An 11239-nucleotide genomic window follows, 5' to 3' on the forward strand; every position below is an offset into this window, starting at 1 on the left:
GAGAGGCCATCGCCTTGTCGGACACCTGTGCGAATTTCAAAGGGCTCTGATAGTTCCCCACAGAACTTTACTTTGGAGGTCGTGTTGGTCAAGGTTTGCTCTATGATAGTCCGTGTTTTGATGTCTACTTTGTATTCAGCTACAATTTTGAAGAGATTTTTCCGTAGAGTCGTACGCCTTTTTGAAGCCGATAAGGTAAAGATCAGGTTTTGTTTGTGTTGTTCAAAATGGTTCAAATGTCTCTAAGCACTATGGGACTTAACATCTGAGGTCATCAGTCCCCTAGACTTAGAACTACTTAAACCTAACTAACCTAAGGACATCATGCCCGAGGCAGGATTCCAACCAGCGACCGTAGCAGCAGGGCGGTTTCGGACTGAAGCACCTGGAACCGCTCGGCCACAGCGTTTGTGTTGTAAAATCGTTTTCAGGTTCCAAATTTGTTCCGCCCTTTACGGAAGCCTGCTTGGTATTCCCGAATCAAGTCGGTCTGGCATTCTAGCCTGTTTATATATATATACGGTGTGCAGAGCCTACATAGACTCGACATTAATCATACGTCCTCAACACAAGGATCCTCAAACAATGGAAGCGAAGATGCATACGTATTTCTCCCTTTCTTAAAGTATATGGTCCACTCATATTGATGCGACCCTACCTACGTTCGACGTCAACGTGCAACAGTCACTCAGAGACGGCAAGTGGCAGCACTAGCAGTGGAGGGCGTATATAGCGTGTGGACAACCAGTGCAGTTGTACTAATGAAGTGATTTATGTGACGTCCAGAACAGCATGGTCATTGCCTTTCGGGTGAACTGCGGAAGCGTTAACGAAGCGGCTACGTCTGTAAACTGTTCGCGTTCCTCCGTGGCTAAAGTATACTATGTGTGACAAAATAGCGCTACTGAAAACCTGGAACAACTGTGGTGCATCACCGTCTGTAGATGGCAGGAACGAACGACGACTATGGAAATGTGTAAGCGCGAACAGACGTGCAACTGTTCATCAACTGACCGCCCAGATGAACCAAGGCGTTACCAACAGTGTCTCCTCAAACACCGTGCTGTGTACGTTGCTGCGTGTGGACATCCGCAGCAGGGGCCTGGTTAATGTACTTACGCCGACTGCTGTTCATCAGCGACAACCGTAATTGTACGTCCGCTGAGTGGCGACAGGTAGCTTTACAGATGAACCACGTTTAATGCGCCATCGGACAGACGGCTGTTGCCGTGTATGGCGTGAAACGTCTGAAAGCAAAACCCTGCAACAATCGTCGAAATCGTTGAGGCCGGAGGACGGCGCCTTAGACTCTGGGGAATGTTTTTGTGGCATTCCCTTGGTGATGTCGACCTTCTAGAAGGCACCATTGATCAACACAAGTTGTATCCATCATTGGGGACCGTGTTCAGCCCAGAAACCGTTTGATCTTGCTTGGCGCGACGGCATCTATCAGTAGGATAATGCTACGTGTCACACAGCTCGCAATGCACGTGCGTGTTCCTAAGTGCACCAGGATGAGTTTACCGTACTCCTCTGGGCACGAGCCTTGCAGCTCCATATCCGGTCCATCCCTTGGTGCAACGGATCCAGCAGTCCCTCCATTCTTTTGCTGATGATGGCTCTCCTGTCCGCTGTCTGTGGGTTCGCGGCCATGTAGGAGTGCTTGGGAATGAGGCTGCTGATGCTGCAGCCAAGGCTGCAGTCCTCCTGCCTCGGCCAGCCTCCCATTGTGTCCCGTCATCTGACATTAGTGGAGTTGTTTGTAAGAGGCTTGTGTTATTGTGGTGGGATACTTGGTCATCACTTCAAGGAAACAAGCTCCGGGCAGTAAAACCGTTCCCAACTTCTTGGACAACCTCCTCCCGACCATCTCGGCGAGAAGAGGTCCTTCTGACCAGGTTGCGGGTTGGGCATTGCCGGTTTAGCCACCGCTACCTGCTCTCCGGTGACCCAGCCCCGCAGTGCCCTTGTGGTCATGCCTTGACAGTGCGCCATGTTTTATTGTCGTGTCCCCGTTTTAGTCAATCTCGTGTTGTCCTGTCTCTGCCATCTACTTTACAGGATATTTTGGCTGATGACGCTCGAGCAGCTGCTCGTGTTCTTCGTTTTATTACTTTGACTGGCTTGTCCAAAGACATCTAACTCTTTCACTTATTTTATCTGCATCTTTGTAAGAACTTTCTGGTGTCCCCCCCCCCCTTGAGTTTTACTAGATTCTATGTGCTCTAACAATTGTGACTGGGCGCTAATGACCTCAGTAGTTCAGCGCCCTTAAACCCCAAACAAAAAACAAAAAGAAAAGAAAAAAAATCCTATGGGCACTAACTTCCCTAAATTTGATCCTAATCAGGAGTCTGGGGGATCGCCTCGGCCGGGCTTTCTGTGCCTTGGATACTCAACCGAGAAACCTAGCGCATCTGGCCACGGCATTGGGGTCTGCACGTCTCCGCACCCTCGTCGGTACCTTTTATAACCGCACTGACGCTCTGCCTGTACATCTCGCAGCGGTCCGTGCTGCAAAAGGTGATTACTCGGGCATCTGACAGGTGGTCGCGGCTCTGATCATTCCCACTTTAACAAACATGTATTGCTTGAGCCGTGCTGGCCCCGGCCTATGCGTTGGTTTAAATCTTGACTGTTACTCTGCGTCTGGTATCCTGCAGTTATTGCGGTGATGCCGTGGTTCCTCCTCTTTCCACGTGTGGCAGCAGAGATTATAACACTGCAACTGGTTCTACGTAGCTTGTGCAATGAAATACCAAATTCTGTTTATTAAGTAGTATGCCCGAACAGAACAAATAGTCCTGTCACGGAAAAGCCACGTATAACACTTCCGTCTGCTACTACTGTACCATAACCTTAAAGTTGGAGGCAGGTTACAATTTTGTTATGTTGACCGTGTTATACCTAACGGAGGTGGCTTATCGGAAATGAAAGTCAGAATAATGTAAATATTCGAACAGTAACAAACAATATTTTTGCCTATCTACACTGTTTAAAGAATAAAGAAAACGGTCGCGAGCCTAATTAGGCAAGAGAATGATTAACATTCTTGTTTAAGAAAATAGATATGAGTAACCTCAACGGACAAACACAACCTATATTTTGCCACATGCGAGTGCAATGAACTCTGACACCTGCATATGTTCACTGTGAAGACTGGAAGCTGACAGAGCAGAACAGACTATTTGCATAAATATAACAGATAACATTACACACTATTACTTTTCACACGTTTTCCTAGCTGACATAAAATCGTAATGTAGTTCACTGCAAAATTATGAAATGATCACAGGTTAAGACTCTCTTAGCTAAATACTAATTTATTTAGAATGAAAGTTAATTGGAATTCACTAACAGGTTACTTCTCACTGTCTTTTGAATAAAGAAATTATTGTTTTCATAAATAGTGGTCTTTCTATTAATTGTTATTTATCATGAGCATAAAGGATAATTTGTGGATCCTATTACACTACAGGGCTATTACAAATGATTGAAGCGATTTCATAAATTCACTGTAGCTCCATTCATTGACATATGGTCACGACACACTACAAATACGTAGAAAAACTCATAAAGTTTTGTTCGGCTGAAGCCACACTTCAGGTTTCTGCCGTCAGAGCGCTCGAGAGCGCAGTGAGGCAGAATGGCGACAGGAGCCGAGAAAGCGTATGTCGTGCTTGAAATGCACTCACATCAGTCAGTCATAACAGTGCAACGACACTTCAGGACGAAGTTCAACAAAGATCCACCAACTGCTAACTCCATTCGGCGATGGTATGCGCAGTTTAAAGCTTCTGGATGCTTCCGTAAGGGGAAATCAACGGGTCGGCCTGCAGTGAGCGAAGAAACGGTTGTACGCGTGCGGGCAAGTTTCGCGCGTAGCCCGCGGAAAATTGGCTCATGCCAGAATTGGAGACCGACAGCGCCGACTTCATCTTTCAACAGGATGGTGCTCCACCGCACTTCCATCATGATGTTCGGCATTTCTTAAACAGGAGATTGGAAAACCGATGGATCGGTCGTGGTGGAGATCATGATCAGCAATTCGTGTCATGGCCTCCACGCTCTCCCGACTTAACCTCATGCGATTTCTTTCTGTGGGGTTATGTGAAATATTCAGTGTTTAAACCTCCTCTACCAAGAAACGTGCCAGAACTGCGAGCTCGCATCAACGATGCTTTCGAACTCATTGATGGGGACATGCTGCGCCGAGTGTGGGAGGAACTTGATTATCAGCTTGATGTCTACCGAATCACTAAAGGGGCACATATCGAACATTTGTGAATGGCTAAAAAAACTTTTTGAGTTTTTGTATGTGTGTGCAAAGCATTGTGAAAATATCTCAAATAATAAAGTTATTCTAGAGCTGTGAAATCGCTTCAATCATTTGTAATAACCCTGTATTAATATACACTATCATTACCCAAAAGAAACAAGTACTTAGCAAGCATGAGTATATAACTTTCCACTATTGCAATTTTCCACTTTTACTACAGTGAGACGCAATGTTGACAAATTTGCAAGAAACTGAATCATCTTTTAAAATTTACCACAGGCAGCACTATGATCATTAACTAAGTAAAACTTTATAAGCCTCAGTTTTAAGAACTTTTAATCTTTAAAAGAAACAGTAAATTGTCTTTATTACCACAGTCCTCTACTTTCAAGTAAATGATTAAATAGGTGACTTTGAAACTCCACAAAACTTTAAATTGGACTGTTTCCATCACTGGGAGGCTTTCGCAAAACTACATTTACTAACTCCCACAATTTCACTAAATCCACAGTCAATCTGAATACTCCCTTCTTACCAAAGATCAAACAACATTATTTAATTAACTGTTTGGCTTTGAGGCTTTCATTTTTTCCGCAAACTAGGACACTCGGTAATCATAGTTCAAATGGAGAGGAACCTGAGAGGTGTTGTGATAGGGAAAAATCAAGGTAGGTACATGTATTCAGTTATAAGTTACCTTATATTTGTGCACACTAAAACATCCAATGAGCTGATCCTTCACTGTACATTACTATAGAGCTCCATTATAGTGATTGCGCAATGTGGTAGCGATTGCATGTTGGTAGGTGGAATTGCAGGTAGAATTGCTGGACTGTGTCATTTCTTCGTGGCGATGATAGATACCAATTCCAGAATAGTTCCAGCTATTTATCCATCCATCCGAGGCATTGGAAAGCGGCAGGAAAAGTTTCTCTCGGAAGCAGCACAATATACAACTTTTACATGAGCAGTTGACAGTTTGGTAGCTCGTCCCCGACTGACTCTTTGTTCCACCTTTTCTACCTGTGCCAACCAAAATTTGCGCGCGCTACACAGTTCCGTTCCCGAGGGGAACCACTACACCTTTTTCATACAAACTAACTACGAATCCTAAGTGAAGGTCAGCAGTTTACATAACAGCAAATAAACATCTTAAATAAAACAGAACCTTTGCACATATTGACATTTCTAAAAAAATTGTTTAAACAAATTCCAAATATATACAGTAAGTTTTGTCTCCCTCCAACTGGGACAAAGAATTTTAATGATAGATGCACTACATTGCATAGAATCAAATCATGACATCAAAGTTTTTACAAAGAAAGGAGTATACAATTTTGTGTTATCTATTCAATCGCGCTGACGTAAAATTCAGGCAGTGTCCTTTCTTCACCGTGTTGTCACTGTCCAACATGTGTGTGTAGTTTTTACAGCTTATGCATACTTAGTTGTGGGCGGCTACGCCTTTTACGTTTTGGTTTTGGAGTTCCTAGTGTACTGATCGAGTGGAAAGCAAGTCGTCTTGTCGGTGGGTCCGTTGACTGTCTCTCGGTTGGGTTACTGGTGGATGGGATATAGTTGGGCCGACTATCTCTCCCCAAAGCGAACGTTAATATTTCAAGTGCAGACCGACCCCCGGAAACTTCTGAGCGCCGCTGGCTGTACTGCCTTTTCTTACTGATGTTTGATTGTGTATTTTAATGGCTCATAGTCGATGATTTGAATGTAAGCTTTTAGTTGGGTTTTAAATAATAGGCCTTCAGCCGGTTTAAAATTGAATACTTGTCACGTCTTGCATTGTTTGGGCCTTCAGCCAAATCTAATTTTTCTTTTTTTTGATAAAGCTTTGGGCCTTCTGCCTTTTGAAAATTCATTGTAGTTGTGTTCTTCAACCATCGGCTTTCAGCCGTCTCAAAATTAAAATTTCTTACTTGTTAAGTCTTAGATTGTCTGGGCCGTCAGCCTCATTTAAAATATTTTTGGATAAAGCTTTGGGCCTTTTGCCATTTGAAAATTTATTGTAGTTGTGTTTTTCAATCATGGGCCTTCAGCCATCTTAAAATTTAAATTCCTCGCTTGTTAAATCTTAGATTGTTTATGCCTTCAGCCTCCTTTTTTTAAAATTATTCAAGCATAAAGCTTTGGGCCTTCTGCCTTTGAAAATTTATTGTAGTTGTGTTTTTAAATCATAGGCCTTCAGCCGTTTTAAAAATAAAATTCCTTACTTGTCAAGTCTTAGATCGTTTGGGCCTTCAGTCTCATTGGAAATATTATGTAAGGATAAAACCTTGCGCTTTCTGCCTTTTGAAAATTTATTTAGTTGTATTTTAAATCATGGGCCTTCAGCCGTTTCTAAAATTAAAGAGGCTGTGCCATTAAGCCATAAGATTGTGTGATACACTCCTGGAAATGGAAAACAGAACACATTGACACCGGTGTGTCAGACCCACCATACTTGCTCTGGACACTGCGAGAGGGCTGTACAAGCAATGATCACACGCACGGCACAGCGGACACACCAGGAACCGCGGTGTTGGCCGTCGAATGGCGCTAGCTGCGCAGCATTTGTGCACCGCCGCCGTCAGTGTCAGCCAGTTTGCCGTCGCAGTCTTTAACACTGGTAGCATGCCGCGACAGCGTGGACGTGAACCGTATGTGCAGTTGACGGACTTTGAGCGAGGGCGTATAGTGGGCATGCGGGAGGCCGGGTGGACGTACCGCCGAATTGCTCAACACGTGGGGCGTGAGGTCTCCACAGTACATCGATGTTGTCGCCAGTGGTCGGCGGAAGGTGCACGTGCCCGTCGACCTGGGACCGGACCGCAGCGACGCACGGATGCACGCCAAGACCGTAGGATCCTACGCAGTGCCGTAGGGGACCACACCGCCACTTCCCAGCAAATTAGGGACACTGTTGCTCCTGGGGTATCGGCGAGGACCATTCGCAACCGTCTCCATGAAGCTGGTCTACGGTCCCGCACACCGTTAGGCCGTCTTCCGCTCACGCCCCAACATCGTGCAGCCCGCCTCCAGTGGTGTCGCGACAGGCGTGAATGGAGGGACGAATAGAGACGTGTCGTCTTCAGCGATGAGAGTCGCTTCTGCCTTGGTGCCAATGATGGTCGTATGCGTGTTTGGCGCCGTGCAGGTGAGCGCCACAATCAGGACTGCATACGACCGAGGCACACAGGGCCAACACCCGGCATCATGGTGTGGGGAGCGATCTCCTACACTGGCCGTACACCACTGGTGATCGTCGAGGGGACACTGAGTAGTGCACGGTACATCCAAACCGTCATCGAACCCATCGTTCTACCATTCCTAGACCGGCAAGGGAACTTGCTGTTCCAACAGGACAATGCACGTCCGCATGTATCCCGTGCCACCCAACGTGCTCTAGAAGGTGTAAGTCAACTACCCTGGCCAGCAAGATCTCCGGATCTGTCCCCCATTGAGCATGTTTGGGACTGGATGAAGCGTCGTCTCACGCGGTCTGCACGTCCAGCACGAACGCTGGTCCAACTGAGGCGCCAGGTGGAAATGGCATGGCAAGCCGTTCCACAGGACTACATCCAGCATCTCTACGATCGTCTCCATGGGAGAATAGCAGCCTGCATTGCTGCGAAAGGTGGATATACACTGTACTATTGCCGACATTGTGCATGCTCTGTTGCCTGTGTCTATGTGCCTGTGGTTCTGTCAGTGTGATCATGTGATGTATCTGACCCCAGGAATGTGTCAATAAAGTTTCCCCTTCCTGGGACAATGAATTCACGGTGTTCTTATTTCAATTTCCAGGAGTGTATATTCAGTCGATAGTTAAGCTCGGAAATTTACGCTCTAATGTTTAAATAAAGTTATATGTGTTCGAGTGTAGCTAACAGCCGCTCATTTTGGGCCCCTTTCCACGGTTCCAACTACCTGTTCTGTCCTGCGGATTTAACCAGGCGTTTCAATGCTGAGATGTTCGATTTAACAAAACTGTATAAAATACGACTGAGTATGGCGTCTAATGCTCTACGATTGATTAAGAGCAATATAAAACAAGGTACATTAGCTTCATGTTCGATGTTTCCCAGTGCATGTTATTGCTGTGGCCTTCAATCCGAAGTTTGGTTCAGTGTAATTATCCACGATAGTCAGTCCTGTGAAAGCCTCTTCATCTCCGCATAACTACAGCAATCTACATCCTTTAGAACCTGAGTAACGTGACAAACGTTGGCCTCTGTCATAAGATTTTATCTACCCCCACCCCACCCCTTCCACATATCACTCCAGTATCAGAGTGACGATTCCTTGATGCCTCTCTCCTATCAACCGATCCTCTCTCTTAGTCAGCTTGTGCAATAAATTTCATTTCTCCACATTTCGGTTCACTATCTCCTCAATCGTCTGTAACGGCTCTTTTCAAAAGCTTCCATTGCCTTCTTGCTTTTCACTTCCGTACAATGTCATACTCCACATAACTCACTTCAGAACAGAATACCTAACGCATCAAATTATATTTTAGGTTAGTAAATTTTTCTTCTTCAAAAACGCTTTTCTTGCTAATGTCAGTCTGCATTTTATATCCTCATTGCTTCGCTCATCGTCGATTATTATGCTGCGCAAACAAAAAAAAACTCGTCTACTATTAGTAGTGTCTCATGTTATTATACAATTCCCTCGGCATCTCCAGATTTAATTCGACCACATTCATTTACCCTCGTGTTAATTATGTTCATATTCGTCTTGTAATCTGTTCTGAAGCGACTATCCATTGTTCTGAACTGCTCTTCTAGGCCCATTGCTACCTCTGACAGAACTGTAATGCCGGTGGAACGACCGTTAATGATCAGTTTGTGGCTCGCCTTTTCAAATGCAAATCTCGCTCGCTTATCTGCCTGCGAGCTTGTGCTGCATAAACGGTACATTCAAGTACTATATCAACGAAATTTATTTCGCCCGGAAGAATTAAAGTGCCTAGCGTGGAAGCTAGAATCAAATGGCCTCTCCTGCTTACGAATCGCGTAGCCTTCATTCATTTGTAATTATTGAAATGGCCGCTTGTATTGACCATTACTGTAACTCTCTGTAAGATATTACCGTCGTCGACGGTTGGAAAGGAGCGCGGACCGACCGTAATCATCAAGGAACTCACGCCTCAGAACAACTCAATAAATAGCGGTGGGCACGGATGTGCTGGTTCGGCCCATGATGGCAGAATAATTTTTATTTTTACTTTTATTTTTATAAGGGGGTTAGATTTTAAAAGAGATCCAAACGACTTGAGATCAGATAAGGCGGAAGGGATAACCAACATCCCAACGTGTTCCTAAAGTCATTTTGGATGGATTGGGGGGGGGGGGGGTGGCGGGAGGGGGAATCAAAGTACTATTCAAGTTACTTATATGAATATGGCGTCTGTTCTTTCGGACATGTCCGAAAGAACAGACGCCATATTCATATAAGTAACTTGAATAGTACTTTGTAACTTGAATAGTACTTTGACATGTCCGAAAGAACAGACATCATCGATATAAGTATATAATTCTGGCAATACTGCCCATGACCTTCCTCTTCTGTGTCGATGCACACATATTACCCGAACTCTTACGGAACGTGGTAAGAATGTCTTCCACGAGTAATGAGTATGTTGGGTAGGGACACTACGATTGTAGTGTGTGGACATATAAGGTGAGAAGGTGGGTCTGGCGGGAGGCGTGCGCGAGATAGTTCCTGCAGTCACACTGTCCTCTGTGCCCGCGGTGGCTCAGATGGACAGAGCGTCTGCCATGTAAGCAGGAGATCCCGGGTTCGAGTCTCGGTCGGGGCACACATTTTCACCTGTCTCCGTTGCTATATACCAACGCCCGTCTGCAGCTCAAGGTATTAATATATAATTCTAACTATTCATGTTGGTGTGCAGAATCTATGAGACTGGCAACGTGGCATCAGACTTTCGAAAAAATATCATCCACACAATTCCGAACATAGCAAGGGCAGATAAGTGTTAAATCTTACGGTCCGCTTAACAGCTCATGCTTCCAAGCTGCTGACAAGAATAATACCCAGAAGAACAGAAAAGGCAGCAGAGAGGCCGATCTGACGTTGCGTTGAAGCAAGGATGATGAAAAATCAAGACACGTTCATAGGATTTGTCACTCTAGAAAAAGCATTCGACGGTGTCAAATAGTGCAAGATGATCGAAATTGTGAGAAAACAGGAATAAGCTATTGGAAAAAGACGAATGATGTTCGAAATTGTGAGAAAAACGGGAATAAGGTATTGGAAAAAGACGAATGATATACAATATGTGCAAAACCAAAGAGGGAACATTAAGACTGGAAGCTAGAGAACGGAGTGCTCGCATTAAAAAGGATATAAGACAGGGATGTAGTCTTTCGCCGCTGCTGTTCCATCTGTACATCGAAGAAGCAATGATGGAAATAAAAGAAAAGTTCATGAGTGGGATTGAAACTCAGGATGAAAGGATATCAATGATAAGATTCGCTGATGAAATTGCGATCCTCAGTGAGTGTGATGAAGAATTATAGGATCTGTTGGATGGAATGAAAAATCTAATTAGTGAAGAATATGGATTGAGTGTAAACCGGGAAAAGACAAAGGTAATGAGATGTAGTAGAAATGAAAATAGAGAGAAACTTAACATGAAAATTGGGGATCATGAAGTAGACGAAGTTTAGGAATTCTGTTACCTTGGAAACAAAATTGCCCAAGATGGACGGACCAAGGAGGACATAAAAAGACTGGTACGGGAAAAGAGGGCTTTCCTGGCCAAGAGAAGTCTGCTGGTATCAAACAGTGGCTTTAATTTCAGGAAGAAATTTCTGAGAATGTACGTCGGAGGCGCAGCGTGGTATGGTAGTGAATCACGGACTGTGGGAAATCCGGAACAAAAGACAATCGAAGCGTTTGAGATGTGAAAATCAGTTTGACTGACAAGGTAAAGGAATGAGG

The 11239-nt window shown here is 44.7% G+C and overlaps 1 non-coding gene across 1 annotated transcript; it reads left to right on the forward strand.

Annotated features, from left to right (window-relative positions):
• The first annotated feature begins 10019 nt into the window (after positions 1 to 10019).
• Positions 10020 to 10094, forward strand: Trnat-ugu (transfer RNA threonine (anticodon UGU)). The gene has a single exon. It is a non-coding gene; the product is annotated as a tRNA-Thr (tRNA).
• Positions 10095 to 11239: the final 1145 nt, after the last annotated feature.

Source organism: Schistocerca cancellata, chromosome 7, assembly GCF_023864275.1.
Source record: "Schistocerca cancellata isolate TAMUIC-IGC-003103 chromosome 7, iqSchCanc2.1, whole genome shotgun sequence".
Taxonomy (NCBI): domain Eukaryota; kingdom Metazoa; phylum Arthropoda; class Insecta; order Orthoptera; family Acrididae; genus Schistocerca; species Schistocerca cancellata.